At 45.1% G+C, this 12927-nt stretch overlaps 1 protein-coding gene across 1 annotated transcript in view; it reads right to left on the bottom strand.

Moving 5' to 3' along the window:
- The window catches only part of ano3 (anoctamin 3), a gene marked incomplete at both ends in the record, with an annotated part of 153238 nt that overhangs the window by 29426 nt on the left and 110885 nt on the right, over positions 1–12927 (bottom strand). The gene's annotated exons all lie outside the window — the stretch shown is intronic.

The following is a 12927-nucleotide window of genomic DNA, read 5'->3' as shown; positions in this document are numbered from 1 at the left end:
GGGTACTTCATTTGCACATTCCTGGCCCCCTGCACTTCCACAAAGTTGCTGTTCCATTACAACTACAGTGCAGGTCCTTGCAAACACAACAAGTGTATGTACTTTATGTATGCATTAGAGCAGATCTACAAGCTCGCAGCGCGGCGCCTGCAACTACATTTTATTCATGTAGTAATATAACTAAAATACACACACACACACACACACACACACACACACACACACACACACACACACACACACACACACACACACACACACACACACACACACACACACACACACTATATTGTCCATGCCATTGAACAGTTGCATATTGGTTGTCATTTGCAAAATTCACATCTTTCAGACAATCAGCTGTGCACTGTTGTAAGGTCGCAAGACTAAGACATGCAAAGTCCTTCACATGAAAAACAGCAATGCACACACGCCCCCTTTAAGCAAATACATTTGCCCTCTATATATTTGTTACACAATTAACGGGACACACATGCTATGTCCTTTATCAACAGAAAACGATGACGCCAGTCAAGGAATGGTACAAACCCCATCGTTGGCACAGCCACACACCACAGGTAATGACTGTCCTCAACCTTCATCCTATCTCTCTACAGGTGTCACACGGCATAGTTATACTGAGGTTAGGGGTAAGGTTAGTTTGAGGCATCATTTTACTGATACAGGTTAGGATATAATGCATCATTTTACTGATACAGGTTAGGATATAATGCACACACGCCCCCTTTAAGCAAATACATTTGCCCTCTATATATTTGTTACACAATTAACGGGACACACATGCTATGTCCTTTATCAACAGAAAACGATGACGCCAGTCAACAAGGAATGGTACAAACCCCATCGTTGCCACAGCCACACACCACAGGTAATGACTGTCCTCAACCTTCATCCTATCTCTCTACAGGTGTCACACGGCATAGTTATACTGAGGTTAGGGGTAAGGTTAGTTTGAGGCATCATTTTACTGATACAGGTTAGGATAAAGGTTCGGTTTAGGCATAGTTTCACTGAGGTTACGGTTAGGGATAGGTCTCTGCCCACTAATTCAACGTTGGAACAACACTACGCACCGGTGTCACACATGCAAACACTCAAACACAACATGCATAAATACAATTTCATATCTATAAATTTCATATCTATGTGTTTGCATTTCTGTTTCTATACACACACACTAATTTCTCCATTGGACACCTCAATACAGCCTGGAGAAACTACTCTGTATCTCCTTCTCTGCTGGTGTCCAAGGACACCGTCACATTATATGTTTGCGTTCAATGCTCGCTGCCAATTTAAGTAGCCTAAGTCAGTACACCCCCAGGACTATGTGATTGTCTTCCACTTCATGAATAGTATGTATAGTGTAGTAGCATACTACATGCATCTTCTGTGTATATGTGTGTCTTGGTGTGTGTGCACAGCAATCCCTCAACAGTCCTTCCCATGCAAAAAGGATGTCAAAAAAGCAAATTCAATCCACAATAGAGCCAGAAGGTCTTTCCTTGGGGGGGACACATTTGCCAATTCTCTTGCAATCCAGGGAGATATGGGTTGTAATTACAAAGAGAAATGGTCAAACGACATATGGTCTAAACCAAACCAAATCTATTATTTCAGCCATTAACATGTTACATATACTTTGTCACTTCTTAGCTGAACACGATAACGCCAGTCTACAAGGAATGGTACAACCCCCTTCATTGGAGCTGCCTCACACAAGAGGTAATGACTTATTGTTCTCTGTATTGTTCTCATAACCTTCATCCATTGTCCAGGTTGTCATACATCAAAACTCTCACACACAACATGCAACACAACATGCATAAATGTCTAACAATTTCGGAAATATTTATATGTATTCCTGACTACACACACACACACACACACACACACACACACACACACACACACACACACACACACACACACACACACACACACACACACACACACACACACACACACACACACACATTTCACAAATCATTGATGGATCAAGTCATTGACAACACACAAGCCAGACACCAAGACTGAATGCATAGCTTGCTGAACAGCAACCTCTGCTGGCCAACCCTGGACCCTGTCAAACTACACTTTGCCAGATTGGCTTATGTGAGCAAGCACTCTTATACGTCCCTGGCAGTTAACAAATTAACTTCCTCAGCTCTACGTTGTAATAACCTTCATCCATTGTCCACATTGACATACATCAAAACTCTCAAAGACATTTCTAACAATGTCATATCTATGTGTATGTATTCCTGACTATACACACACTACCATCTTCATTAACACAACAGAACACCACACATTATTTCTCACATGTACAAATTATCCAACTGTCTTCTCTTCACTTCCTCAGCTCTACGTTGTGCTAAGAGGTGCTTCGCAAGTAAGCCGACACAGTCATTACCGACACCCCCTACCTCAGGTACAATATGCTTTTTTATTTTTTATGTTTACATTGAATATAACAATTGCCCTGTGAAAAACACAATGCTCACTCATGATATTACTTCACATACAAATTATATCTCCAACTCAACTGTCTTCACTTCTCAGCTGAACATCATGAGCACAGCTGCCAGAGAATGGGCCAGGCTGATGCCACAGAAGAACCCACTCAACAAAGCCAACAACGAAAGGTTTCGTACGAAACCATGGTTTTCTTAGTCACATACGCCACCAACCAGCCAAAAAGACGACAACCACGACCTAATGCCAAACCTGCAACTAAGACTTTGCAGATACTCAATGGCCTCTATGTGGCCCAACTGTCTCACACAGCTGATACTATTGGACAGATGAACCACAAATGTCAAAAGTGTGGTGCACACAAATTTCTACATGAGACGTCCAGTTCCTGCTGCTTGGAGGGAAAGGTTTGCCTGCCAGCCTTCCCTAAGCCCCCAGACGCCATCAATCATCTGTGGTTTGCCAATACCCCTCAAGCACAACTATTCCGTGCACACAGCCGTGTCTTCAATAACGCTGTCTGCCTCTCCAGTCTGTCCGTACAACAGCGAACATTTTCAAACTTCTCTCCAACTGTCATCTTCCAAGGTAGGGTAGTCCAGAGAATAGGCCCACTCCAGGCAGCACCAAATAGCCAGCCCCGCTTTGCCCAAATTTATGTCCTTGACCCAAGTCTGGAGAAAACCATACGATTTGCAAATATGACTCTTCCCGCTCACATAACTGATGAAAACAAGGAGACAATGAAGAGTTTGTTGGACACTGTGCAGCAAGTGATTCACCAGCACAATGTCTTTATTCAAGATTTCAAACAGATTCTTGAAACCCCCGAAGAAGAACTACAGGGAGGCACTGTTGTCATCAGTGCTGCAGCCAGGCCCCAGGGAGGCCATTCCCGCGTTTACAATGCACAGTCTAATCTCCAAGAACTTAGCATTGTCACCAACGAAAAGCCCCACGATCTGGTCCTCCACGTACGTGGTGGAGGTCTGACAACCATATCGGACCTCAATCCCAAAGCCATGCCCCTCCACTTCACGCTCCTCTTCATTGAGGGGACATCTGGCTGGGATAAGGATCTCACACATGCAAACAGTGATAGAAGGCTCACAGCCCGTCAGTTCTTTACCTACCACCTAAATATCCGCCACACTGCCAGTGACTACCTTTTCCAGACTGGAAGACTCTTCCAAGAATGGATCCTCAATGGCTGGATAACAGCCGAGAACCAGAAGCTGAGTTTTTTGCGTTTCAACCAGAAGGCTTTACGAGCTGACACCTACAAGAACCTCCAACAGGTTGTGGCTGAGCGTAGGCGGGAACAGGGTGCTCCACCTGATTCCCTCTACCACAATGAGCAGGAAAATGCAATAGGTAGAGTTATCCTCCCAAGCTCTTTCCACGCCGGTCCACGTTGGTACCACAGCAAATTCCAAGACGCCATGGCCATAGTCAGACACATGCGCAAGCCAGACCTCTTCATCACCATGACCTGCAATCCTAAATGGTCAGAGATTGCAGAAAACCTGACGTCTGGTCAGACAGCCCAAGATCGGCCTGACCTGGTGGCCCGGGTATTCAAACAAAAGAAAGATCAGCTCATGAAGGACATCACCCACGGTTGCAGCTTTGGCAGACCTGCTGCATTCCTCTGGGTCATAGAGTGGCAAAAACGTGGCTTACCTCACACACACATCCTCCTCATCCTGGCAGACGAGGACAAACCCAAGACATCAGACCAAGTGGACCAAATTGTCTGTGCAGAACTCCCCCCTGACCCTGATGAAATCGGGATCTCTGCCGACGAAAAACAAAGGCGCCAGCCACTGTGGGATATTGTACTCAAGAACATGATCCACAGACCCTGTGGAGTGCTGAATCCAGCAAGTTACTGCATGGAGAACAAAGCCTGTAGCAAGCACTTCCCAAAACCGTTCCAGCGCACAACAACAGTGGACGAGAACACAAGCCATCCTATCTACCGCCGTCGTGCTCCAGATGAAGGAGGCCGATCTACACGAATCTACACGACAAAACTACTACCTGGAACAAACGAAACAATCCAGACCTACCAGGACATTGACAACAGTTGGGTAGTGCCCTACAACCCCTACTTCAGCCTACGATACGACTGCCACATCAATGTGGAAATCTGCATCTCTCCACTTGCTGCCAAATACCTCTTCAAATATGTCACCAAGGGCCCTGACCGTGCAATGGTTTCTGTGGAAGTTGCTGCTGACCAGCGTGACGAGATCCGTGAATATGAAGACATGCGTTCTGTTGGGTCAAGTGAGGCCTGCTGGAAACTATTTGCCTTCAAAATATCACACAACGAGCCTTCTGTCAAAGCTCTCCGACTGCATCTGGAAGACCAACAGCATGTTGTTTTCGTTGAGGGTAATGAGGAGAATGTGGTCCAGCAGGGCAGGGAGACAGAATTGACTGCTTTCTTCAGGCTAAATGCCCAACAGAAAGCAGCCATGGGTCCAGACTTCAACCCTGCAACCATGCAACGCTATGTTGACATGCCTCAAAAATACACCTATAACAACAACAACTGGCAGCTCAGAAAGAGAAAAGGTCTCTTCCTCGGCCGTGTCCACACCGTCAGTCCCCTGGCTGGAGATGTCTTCTACCTCAGACTGCTCCTCCACCATGACCACTGCAGGGGTAAAACAAGTTTTGAGGACCTTTGCTCCATCAATGGCAGGGCCCTTGACAACTACCAGGCAGTGTGCAGGGAACATGGCCTGTTGACTGATGATGAAGAATGGTGCACTGTCCTTACTGAGGCTGCTGCCACACAACTCTGCCCCCAGATTCGTGCCCTATTCGTAATCATCCTCATCTTCTGCCAACCAGCTAACCCCACACAACTGTTTGATGACTTCTGGCAAGACTGGACTGACGATTTCAAACGGAAAGCCACACGTAGGGCTCTGACCTTCACGGAAGACCAGCTCAAAACCATGGTGAGGCTGGATCTGCAAGTCCGTCTCCAGTCGCATGAACGGGATCTCCAAGACTATAGCCTGCCTGAAATGACGGATGGGGAAAAGGCTACTGTCCATGGCCTGGTCAACATCGAAGAGGCCCTGATCCGCGAGGAGATGGACTATGATGTGAACGAGCTGGCAGCCAATGTGCAGGCAACTACTCCACAGTTCACTGCTGCCCAACAAGACATTTATGACACTGTCATGAGGGCAGTCACGCAACAGGACAGCCTACAACTATTCATATCAGCACGTGGAGGTTGTGGTAAGACCTTCCTGCTCAATGCTGTCTTGGATGCTGTGCGCAGTCTGGAACCAGGTGGCTGCATTGCCCTTGCCATGGCAACCACTGGCATTGCTGCCCAACTCCTTCACCTGGGAAGAACACTCCATTCGCGGCTGAAAGCTCCACTCCAACCAACAGAGGACACAGTATTGAACATCACTGCTCAGAGCACCCTAGCCAAGCTGGTGCGCCGGGCACGTCTCCTGCTGATTGATGAGGCCACCATGCTACACCGCTTCCTGCTGGAGGCACTTGACCGCACACTGAGAGACCTGATGGGCAAGCCAAACTGTCCATTTGGTGGGAAAATTATTATCTTAGCCGGCGACTTCCGTCAGTGTCTTCCAGTAGTTCCAAGGGCTAATCGTGCCCAGATTGTAAAGAGCTGCATTAACCACTCCTTCCTCTGGCCACACTTCCGAGTTTTCACCCTCACTGAGAACATGCGGGTCAGGGCCAGTGGAGACCCACACCTCGAGGACTTTGACAACTGGACTCTCAGCCTTGGAGATGGTACAGCAAATGATGACAACAGCTTGGTCCCCATCCCAGAGGCAATGTCTTTCCACATTCAAGCCAACACGGACAAAGACAACACAGCAGAACAGCACTCCATGAAGGACTTCTGCCACACCGTGTTTCCTGACTTGCCCACCAACCTCACCACTACTGGATGGCTGGATGGCAGATCACTCCTTGCCCCTACCAACAAGGAAGTGGATGCCATCAACGACTTAATAGAGACCTGGGTGCCAGGTGTGTCAACCAAGCTCAGTAGTGCTGACACCCTGGAGCACTATCAAGATTTCATGCGGTTCAACGTGGAATATCTTAACACCCTCTGCCCCAATGGATTTCCCAGGCACATCATCACCCTGAAACCTGGGATGCCCTTGATGCTACTCCGCAACATCAGCCCCAAAGAGGGACTCTGCAATGGCACCAAACTCATTTTCCAAAGAACCCTCAACAACAAGCTACTGCTCTGCAAAATCACAGCCACTCAAAAGGAGGTCCTAATCCCTCGCATCAAGTTAATTCCTAACACAGGACTTTTTCCTTTTGACTGGGCAAGGCGACAGTTTCCAGTCCGCATCGCTTTTGCCACCACCATCAACAAATCACAAGGCCAGACACTTAAACGAGTGGGAGTCTGGCTTCGGGCCCCTGTCTTCAGTCATGGACAGCTGTATGTTGCCAGCTCGAGGACGGGTGACCCACAAGCACTCAACTATGCCATCCTGCAGCAGCAAGGACAGCGGGAAAACCACACTGACAATGTGGTTTTTAAAGAAGTTCTTCTTCCCCATTAAGGTAAGGCTGTTGAATTGAATAATCTACACAACTGCAGATGATGCTGATGCAACACTTTACACACACACACTGCCTTAACTTTGACATCATCCCTACTGGACATGTCCCATTGCTGATTCCTGCCTTCTCTGTTACTCCCATTTTGCAGCACCTGACATCTCTGCACCCTCTGGCTGGTGCAACGTCCTTTCATGGATACTCCTTTGTCTTCTCTCACGGACGACTCGAAAGACGTGTGACCCTACAGCCCTCAGCCAGGCCATCCTGCAGCAGCAAGGACAACAAGGAAGGACAATAAGGACGTTCTTCTTCCCCATTAAGGTAATAATTTTGCATTGCTACATGTGTCATTTCTACATCTATATAACTGACATTGATGCAACACTTTACAAACATATCACTTGCTTTACTTCCACATCATCCCTGCTGGGCATGACACACTGTACTTGATTCCTGCCTTTTCTGTTACTCCCTTTCTGCAGCTGCCATCACAATCTCTGCAACGTCTGGCTGATGCAACTTCCTTTCATGGACAACTGCTTCTTCCCCATTGAGGTAAAGCTCTTGCATTGTAACGTGTCATTTCTGACTAAGCTACATAACTCGTCACAAACATAGTTCTTACCACTTCACATCAATAACACTGCTGAATCAACTTGGAACCAGCTGTCATTTCTAACCTCCCTCCCCCATCAACTCATTAGCTCTGTTCCAATCACATCTCTAACTCATGACATTTCTTTTAAAATGATGCCTCCAAGTTCCTTATCGCACCTGTGCTATCTGTTCAGGTCACCTGCCAGCTCCACGACCCCGCCCAGGGCAGGCACCACCAGGACAGGCCCTATCTACAGGGCACAGGCAACAAAGTCCTCTGCCTTCCACCACACAGGATCTGATCCAAGGCTTCTAATCCAATCCTCCAATGGGCCCCACACCAAATATTCTATTCATTCATACACTTTTGTAATAAATATCATTGCATTCATTTTGCGTGGTGAACTTTCTTTTAAATAAAATATTAATGAAAGAAACACATTGTTTTGATACATCTGTGCATTGGAACTGTACTTCATAAAGTGCTTCTTCCTCATTGACCTAATCCTGTTGCATTGTTAAATCTGTCATTTCTCAATACTCTATAGCTGATGCTATACAAATACTCGTACCTTTTCGTGTACTACATGGTATTTTTACACAATACTCTATTATACTCTTCTGTCATGTTACCCACTATTACATCCTCTAAACTTACCTACAGCAAAATATGCTGTGTATTCTATAGACATCTATTGCTCTCCATATTTCACCACATGGCTGTGAGGGCCGCGCAGCGGCCCGAACTCTAGGGTTTTGCGGCCCGAAGGGCCGCAAAATTCTAGTGTTTTATACAATTGTGTCAATAAAGTAAACTAAAACTAAACTAGGCTACAGTGTGTGTTTATGTGTACAGTGTAGACTACAGTGTGTGTTTATGTGTACAGTGTAGGCTACAGTGTGTGTTTATGTGTACAGTGTAGGCTACAGTGTATGTTTATGTGTACAGTGTAGACTACAGTGTGTGTTTATGTGTATTGATTGATTGATTGAAGACTTTATTAGAAGTTTGCATAGGAAAAGGTACAGTTTCATGACGGTACAGTTCACTGGTACAAGGTCTACTAAAAGGAGATCCATGAAAAGACTAAGCTTATTTCCACTGGAAACCATTGAAGTATCTCATATAACATTGAATGACAGACAAATAGAACACAGTACTATGCAGTAGATATGTAAAGAAAAACAAAATAGAAGACAGTAAGTCAAAACAAACAGTATATACAAAGAAGGGGCAGGGGAGGGTAGGGTTGGGCTGGATTCTTTTTTACCAGTTGCGAACGGCTGCTGCCTGTAAGTGGTTTTTCAGGGCAATTTTAAAGGATGCTAGTGATCCACACTCCTTTGTGGCCTTCGGTAAGGCTTTCCACATTTTGGTGGTATAGCAGAAAAAAGAGTTTGACCCTTTGTTGGTTTTGACTCTGGGTTGAAAGTGATCTGTGGCGCTGCCTCTGGTGTTGTAATTATGGACATCCTTAATGTTTATAAAGTATTTTGACAGGTACTTGGGTATCATAGTGGTGTAGTGTATCTTGTACACCAGGCCCATTGCAAGTTGCTGTACTCTGTCAACTACTCTGAGCCACCCCACTCTTAACTGGTGAGTAGCGGTGAGGTGAGTCTGATAGGGAAGTCTAAGCAGGACCCTAATTAGTTTATTTTGGGCTGTTTGTAGTTTAGTTTTCAGGGCTTGTGGGGCGTCACAATACCATACGTGGACTCCGTAGTCAAAGAGGGGCTGGATTATTGCACCAGCTATGGTCTTCAGTGTGTTGGAATTGACCATCGGGGCGATCCTCTGTAGGAAACGAGTTCGTTGGTTGATTTTATTTATTACTTTAGAAGTCATCTTTTCACTGGAAAGATTAGCTTCAAGGATACATCCTAAGTAAGAGATTTCGTTTTTTCGTGTTATGACCTTGTCACCCACTTTGATTGTGAAGTTATCAACTTTTTTGAGGTTATGATTTGATCCAAAGAGGATGGACTCTGTTTTACCCAGGTGAATTGATAATTTGTTGTCGTTAAGCCATGTGCAGATCTTACTTAGTTCAGAGTTAAGTGTCTTCTCAACCTGCAAGTGGTCCTTGCCCGAGACTAGGAGAGCCGAGTCATCCGCGAACAGGAACAGGTTGCAGTCACAAGCAGATGCCATGTCGTTCACGTATATTAGGAACAACAGAGGTCCCAGTATGCTACCTTGAGGAACACCACAGTTTACCGGGAGGGGGGGGGACAGGGTACCGTTAATCTCCACCACCTGTTCCCTCCCCACCAGGTAAGACTGCATCCACCTCACTGCTGCGCTGTCAAGACCGATGGCTTTTAGTTTCTCAATCAGAATAGAATGATTTACGGTGTCAAATGCCTTCTGGAGGTCCATCATGACCATGCCGCTATATTTGCCGTCATCCGCTTCGCGTTTGATTTGGTGAGTCAAATAGAGAAGGCATGTGTCAGTGGAATGAGATTTTCTGAATCCAGATTGGAACTCGTAAATCAGATTATTCTCATCGAGATATCTTGCTATCTGTTCGTAGACTATTTTCTCCATGACTTTGGATATGGAGCTAAGAATGGAAACGGGACGGTAGTTTCCAGGGTCTAGTTTGCTACCTTTTTTATGCAGGGGGGTTACTTTTGCTAGTTTGAAGTCCTGTGGGACATGACCCTGTTCGATGGAAAGGTTAATTATGTGGGTAATTATTGGAGCAATGGTGGCGGCTGAATCTCTGAGAAATCTAGCTGGAATTTTATCAAGGCCAGTGGCCTTGTGTTGAGGTAGAGTGTACAGTGTAGGCTACAGTGTATGTTTATGTATGTGTATGTTTATGTGTACAGTGTAGGCTACAGTGTGTGTTTATGTGTACAGTGTAGGCTACAGTGTGTGTTTATGTGTACAGTGTCGGCTACAGTGTATGTTTATGTGTACAGTGTAGGCTACAGTGTATGTTTATGTGTACAGTGTAGACTACAGTGTGTGTTTATGTGTACAGTGTAGGCTACAGTGTATGTTTATGTGTACAGTGTAGGCTACAGTGTATGTTTATGTGTACAGTGTAGGCAACAGTGTATGTTTATGTGTAGGCCTACAGTGTAGGCTACAGTGTATGTTTATGTGTACAGTGTAGGCTACAGTGTATGTTTATGTGTACAGTGTAGGCTACAGTGTATGTTTATGTGTACAGTAGGCTACAGTGTGTGTTTATGTGTACAGTGTAGGCTACAGTGTATGTTTATGTGTACAGTAGGCTACAGTGTGTGTTTATGTGTACAGTGTAGGCTACAGTGTGTGTTTATGTGTACAGTGTAGGCTACAGTGTGTGTTTATGTGTACAGTGTAGGCTACAGTGTATGTTTATGTGTACAGTGTAGGCTACAGTGTGTGTTTATGTGTACAGTGTAGGCTACAGTGTGTGTTTATGTGTACAGTGTAGGCTACAGTGTGTGTTTATGTGTACAGTGTAGGCTACAGTGTGTGTTTATGTGTACAGTGTAGGCTACAGTGTATGTTTATGTGTACAGTGTAGGCTACAGTGTGTGTTTATGTGTACAGTGTAGGCTACAGTGTGTGTTTATGTGTACAGTGTAGGCTACAGTGTGTGTTTATGTGTACAGTAGGCTACAGTGTGTGTTTATGTGTACAGTGTAGGCTACAGTGTGTGTTTATGTGTACAGTAGGCTACAGTGTGTGTTTATGTGTACAGTGTAGGCTACAGTGTGTGTTTATGTGTACAGTGTAGGCTACAGTGTGTGTTTATGTGTACAGTGTAGGCTACAGTGTGTGTTTATGTGTACAGTGTAGGCTACAGTGTATGTTTATGTGTACAGTGTAGGCTACAGTGTATGTTTATGTGTACAGTAGGCTACAGTGTGTGTTTATGTGTACAGTAGGCTACAGTGTGTGTTTATGTGTACAGTGTAGGCTACAGTGTATGTTTATGTGTACAGTGTAGGCTACAGTGTGTGTTTATGTGTACAGTGTAGGCTACAGTGTATGTTTATGTGTACAGTGTAGGCTACAGTGTGTGTTTATGTGTACAGTGTAGGCTACAGTGTGTGTTTATGTGTACAGTAGGCTACAGTGTGTGTTTATGTGTACAGTGTAGGCTACAGTGTGTGTGTGTATGTGTACAGTGTAGGCTACAGTGTATGTTTATGTGTACAGTGTAGGCTACAGTGTGTGTTTATGTGTACAGTAGACTACAGTGTGTGTTTATGTGTACAGTGTAGGCTACAGTGTGTGTTTATGTGTACAGTGTAGGCTACAGTGTGTGTTTATGTGTACAGTGTAGGCTACAGTGTGTGTTTATGTGTACAGTGTAGGCTACAGTGTGTGTTTATGTGTACAGTGTAGGCTACAGTGTGTGTTTATGTGTACAGTGTAGGCTACAGTGTGTGTTTATGTGTACAGTAGGCTACAGTGTATGTTTATGTGTAGGCCTACAGTGTGTGTTTATGTGTAGACCTACACTGTAGGCTACAGTGCGTGTTTATGTGTACAGTGTAGGCTACAGTGTGTGTTTATGTGTAGGCCTACAGTGTGTGTTTATGTGTAGACCTACAGTGTAGGCTACAGTGTGTGTTTATGTGTAGGCCTACAGTGTGTGTTTATGTGTAGACCTACAGTGTAGGCTACAGTGTGTGTTTATGTGTAGGCCTACAGTGTGTGTTTATGTGTAGACCTACAGTGTAGGCTACAGTGTGTGTGTTTATGTGTAGGCCTACAGTGTGTGTTTATGTGTAGACCTACAGTGTAGGCTACAGTGTGTGTTTATGTGTAGGCCTATAGTGTGTGTTTATGTGTAGACCTACAGTGTAGGCTACAGTGTGTGTGTTTATGTGTAGGCCTACAGTGTGTGTTTATGTGTAGACCTACAGTGTAGACTACAGTGTGTGTTTATGTGTAGGCCTACAGTGTGTGTTTATGTGTAGGCTACAGTGTAGGCTACAGTGTGTGTTTATGTGTAGGCCTACAGTGTGTGTTTATGTGTAGACCTACAGTGTAGGCTACAGTGTGTGTTTATGTGTAGGCCTACAGTGTGTGTTTATGTGTAGGCTACAGTGTAGGCTACAGTGTGTGTTTATGTGTAGGCCTACAGTGTGTGTTTATGTGTAGACCTACAGTGTAGGCTACAGTGTGTGTTTATGTGTAGGCCTACAGTGTGTGTTTATGTGTAGACCTACAGTGTAGGCTACAGTGTGTGTTTATGTGTAGGCCTACAGTGTGTGTTT

Source organism: Nannobrachium achirus (genome assembly GCF_963921795.1).
Source record: "Nannobrachium achirus genome assembly, chromosome: 11".
NCBI classification, from domain to species: Eukaryota; Metazoa; Chordata; class Actinopteri; order Myctophiformes; family Myctophidae; genus Nannobrachium; species Nannobrachium achirus.
The sequence above is the reverse complement of the archived record's forward strand: the minus strand, read 5'-3'. Positions and strand labels throughout refer to the sequence as shown.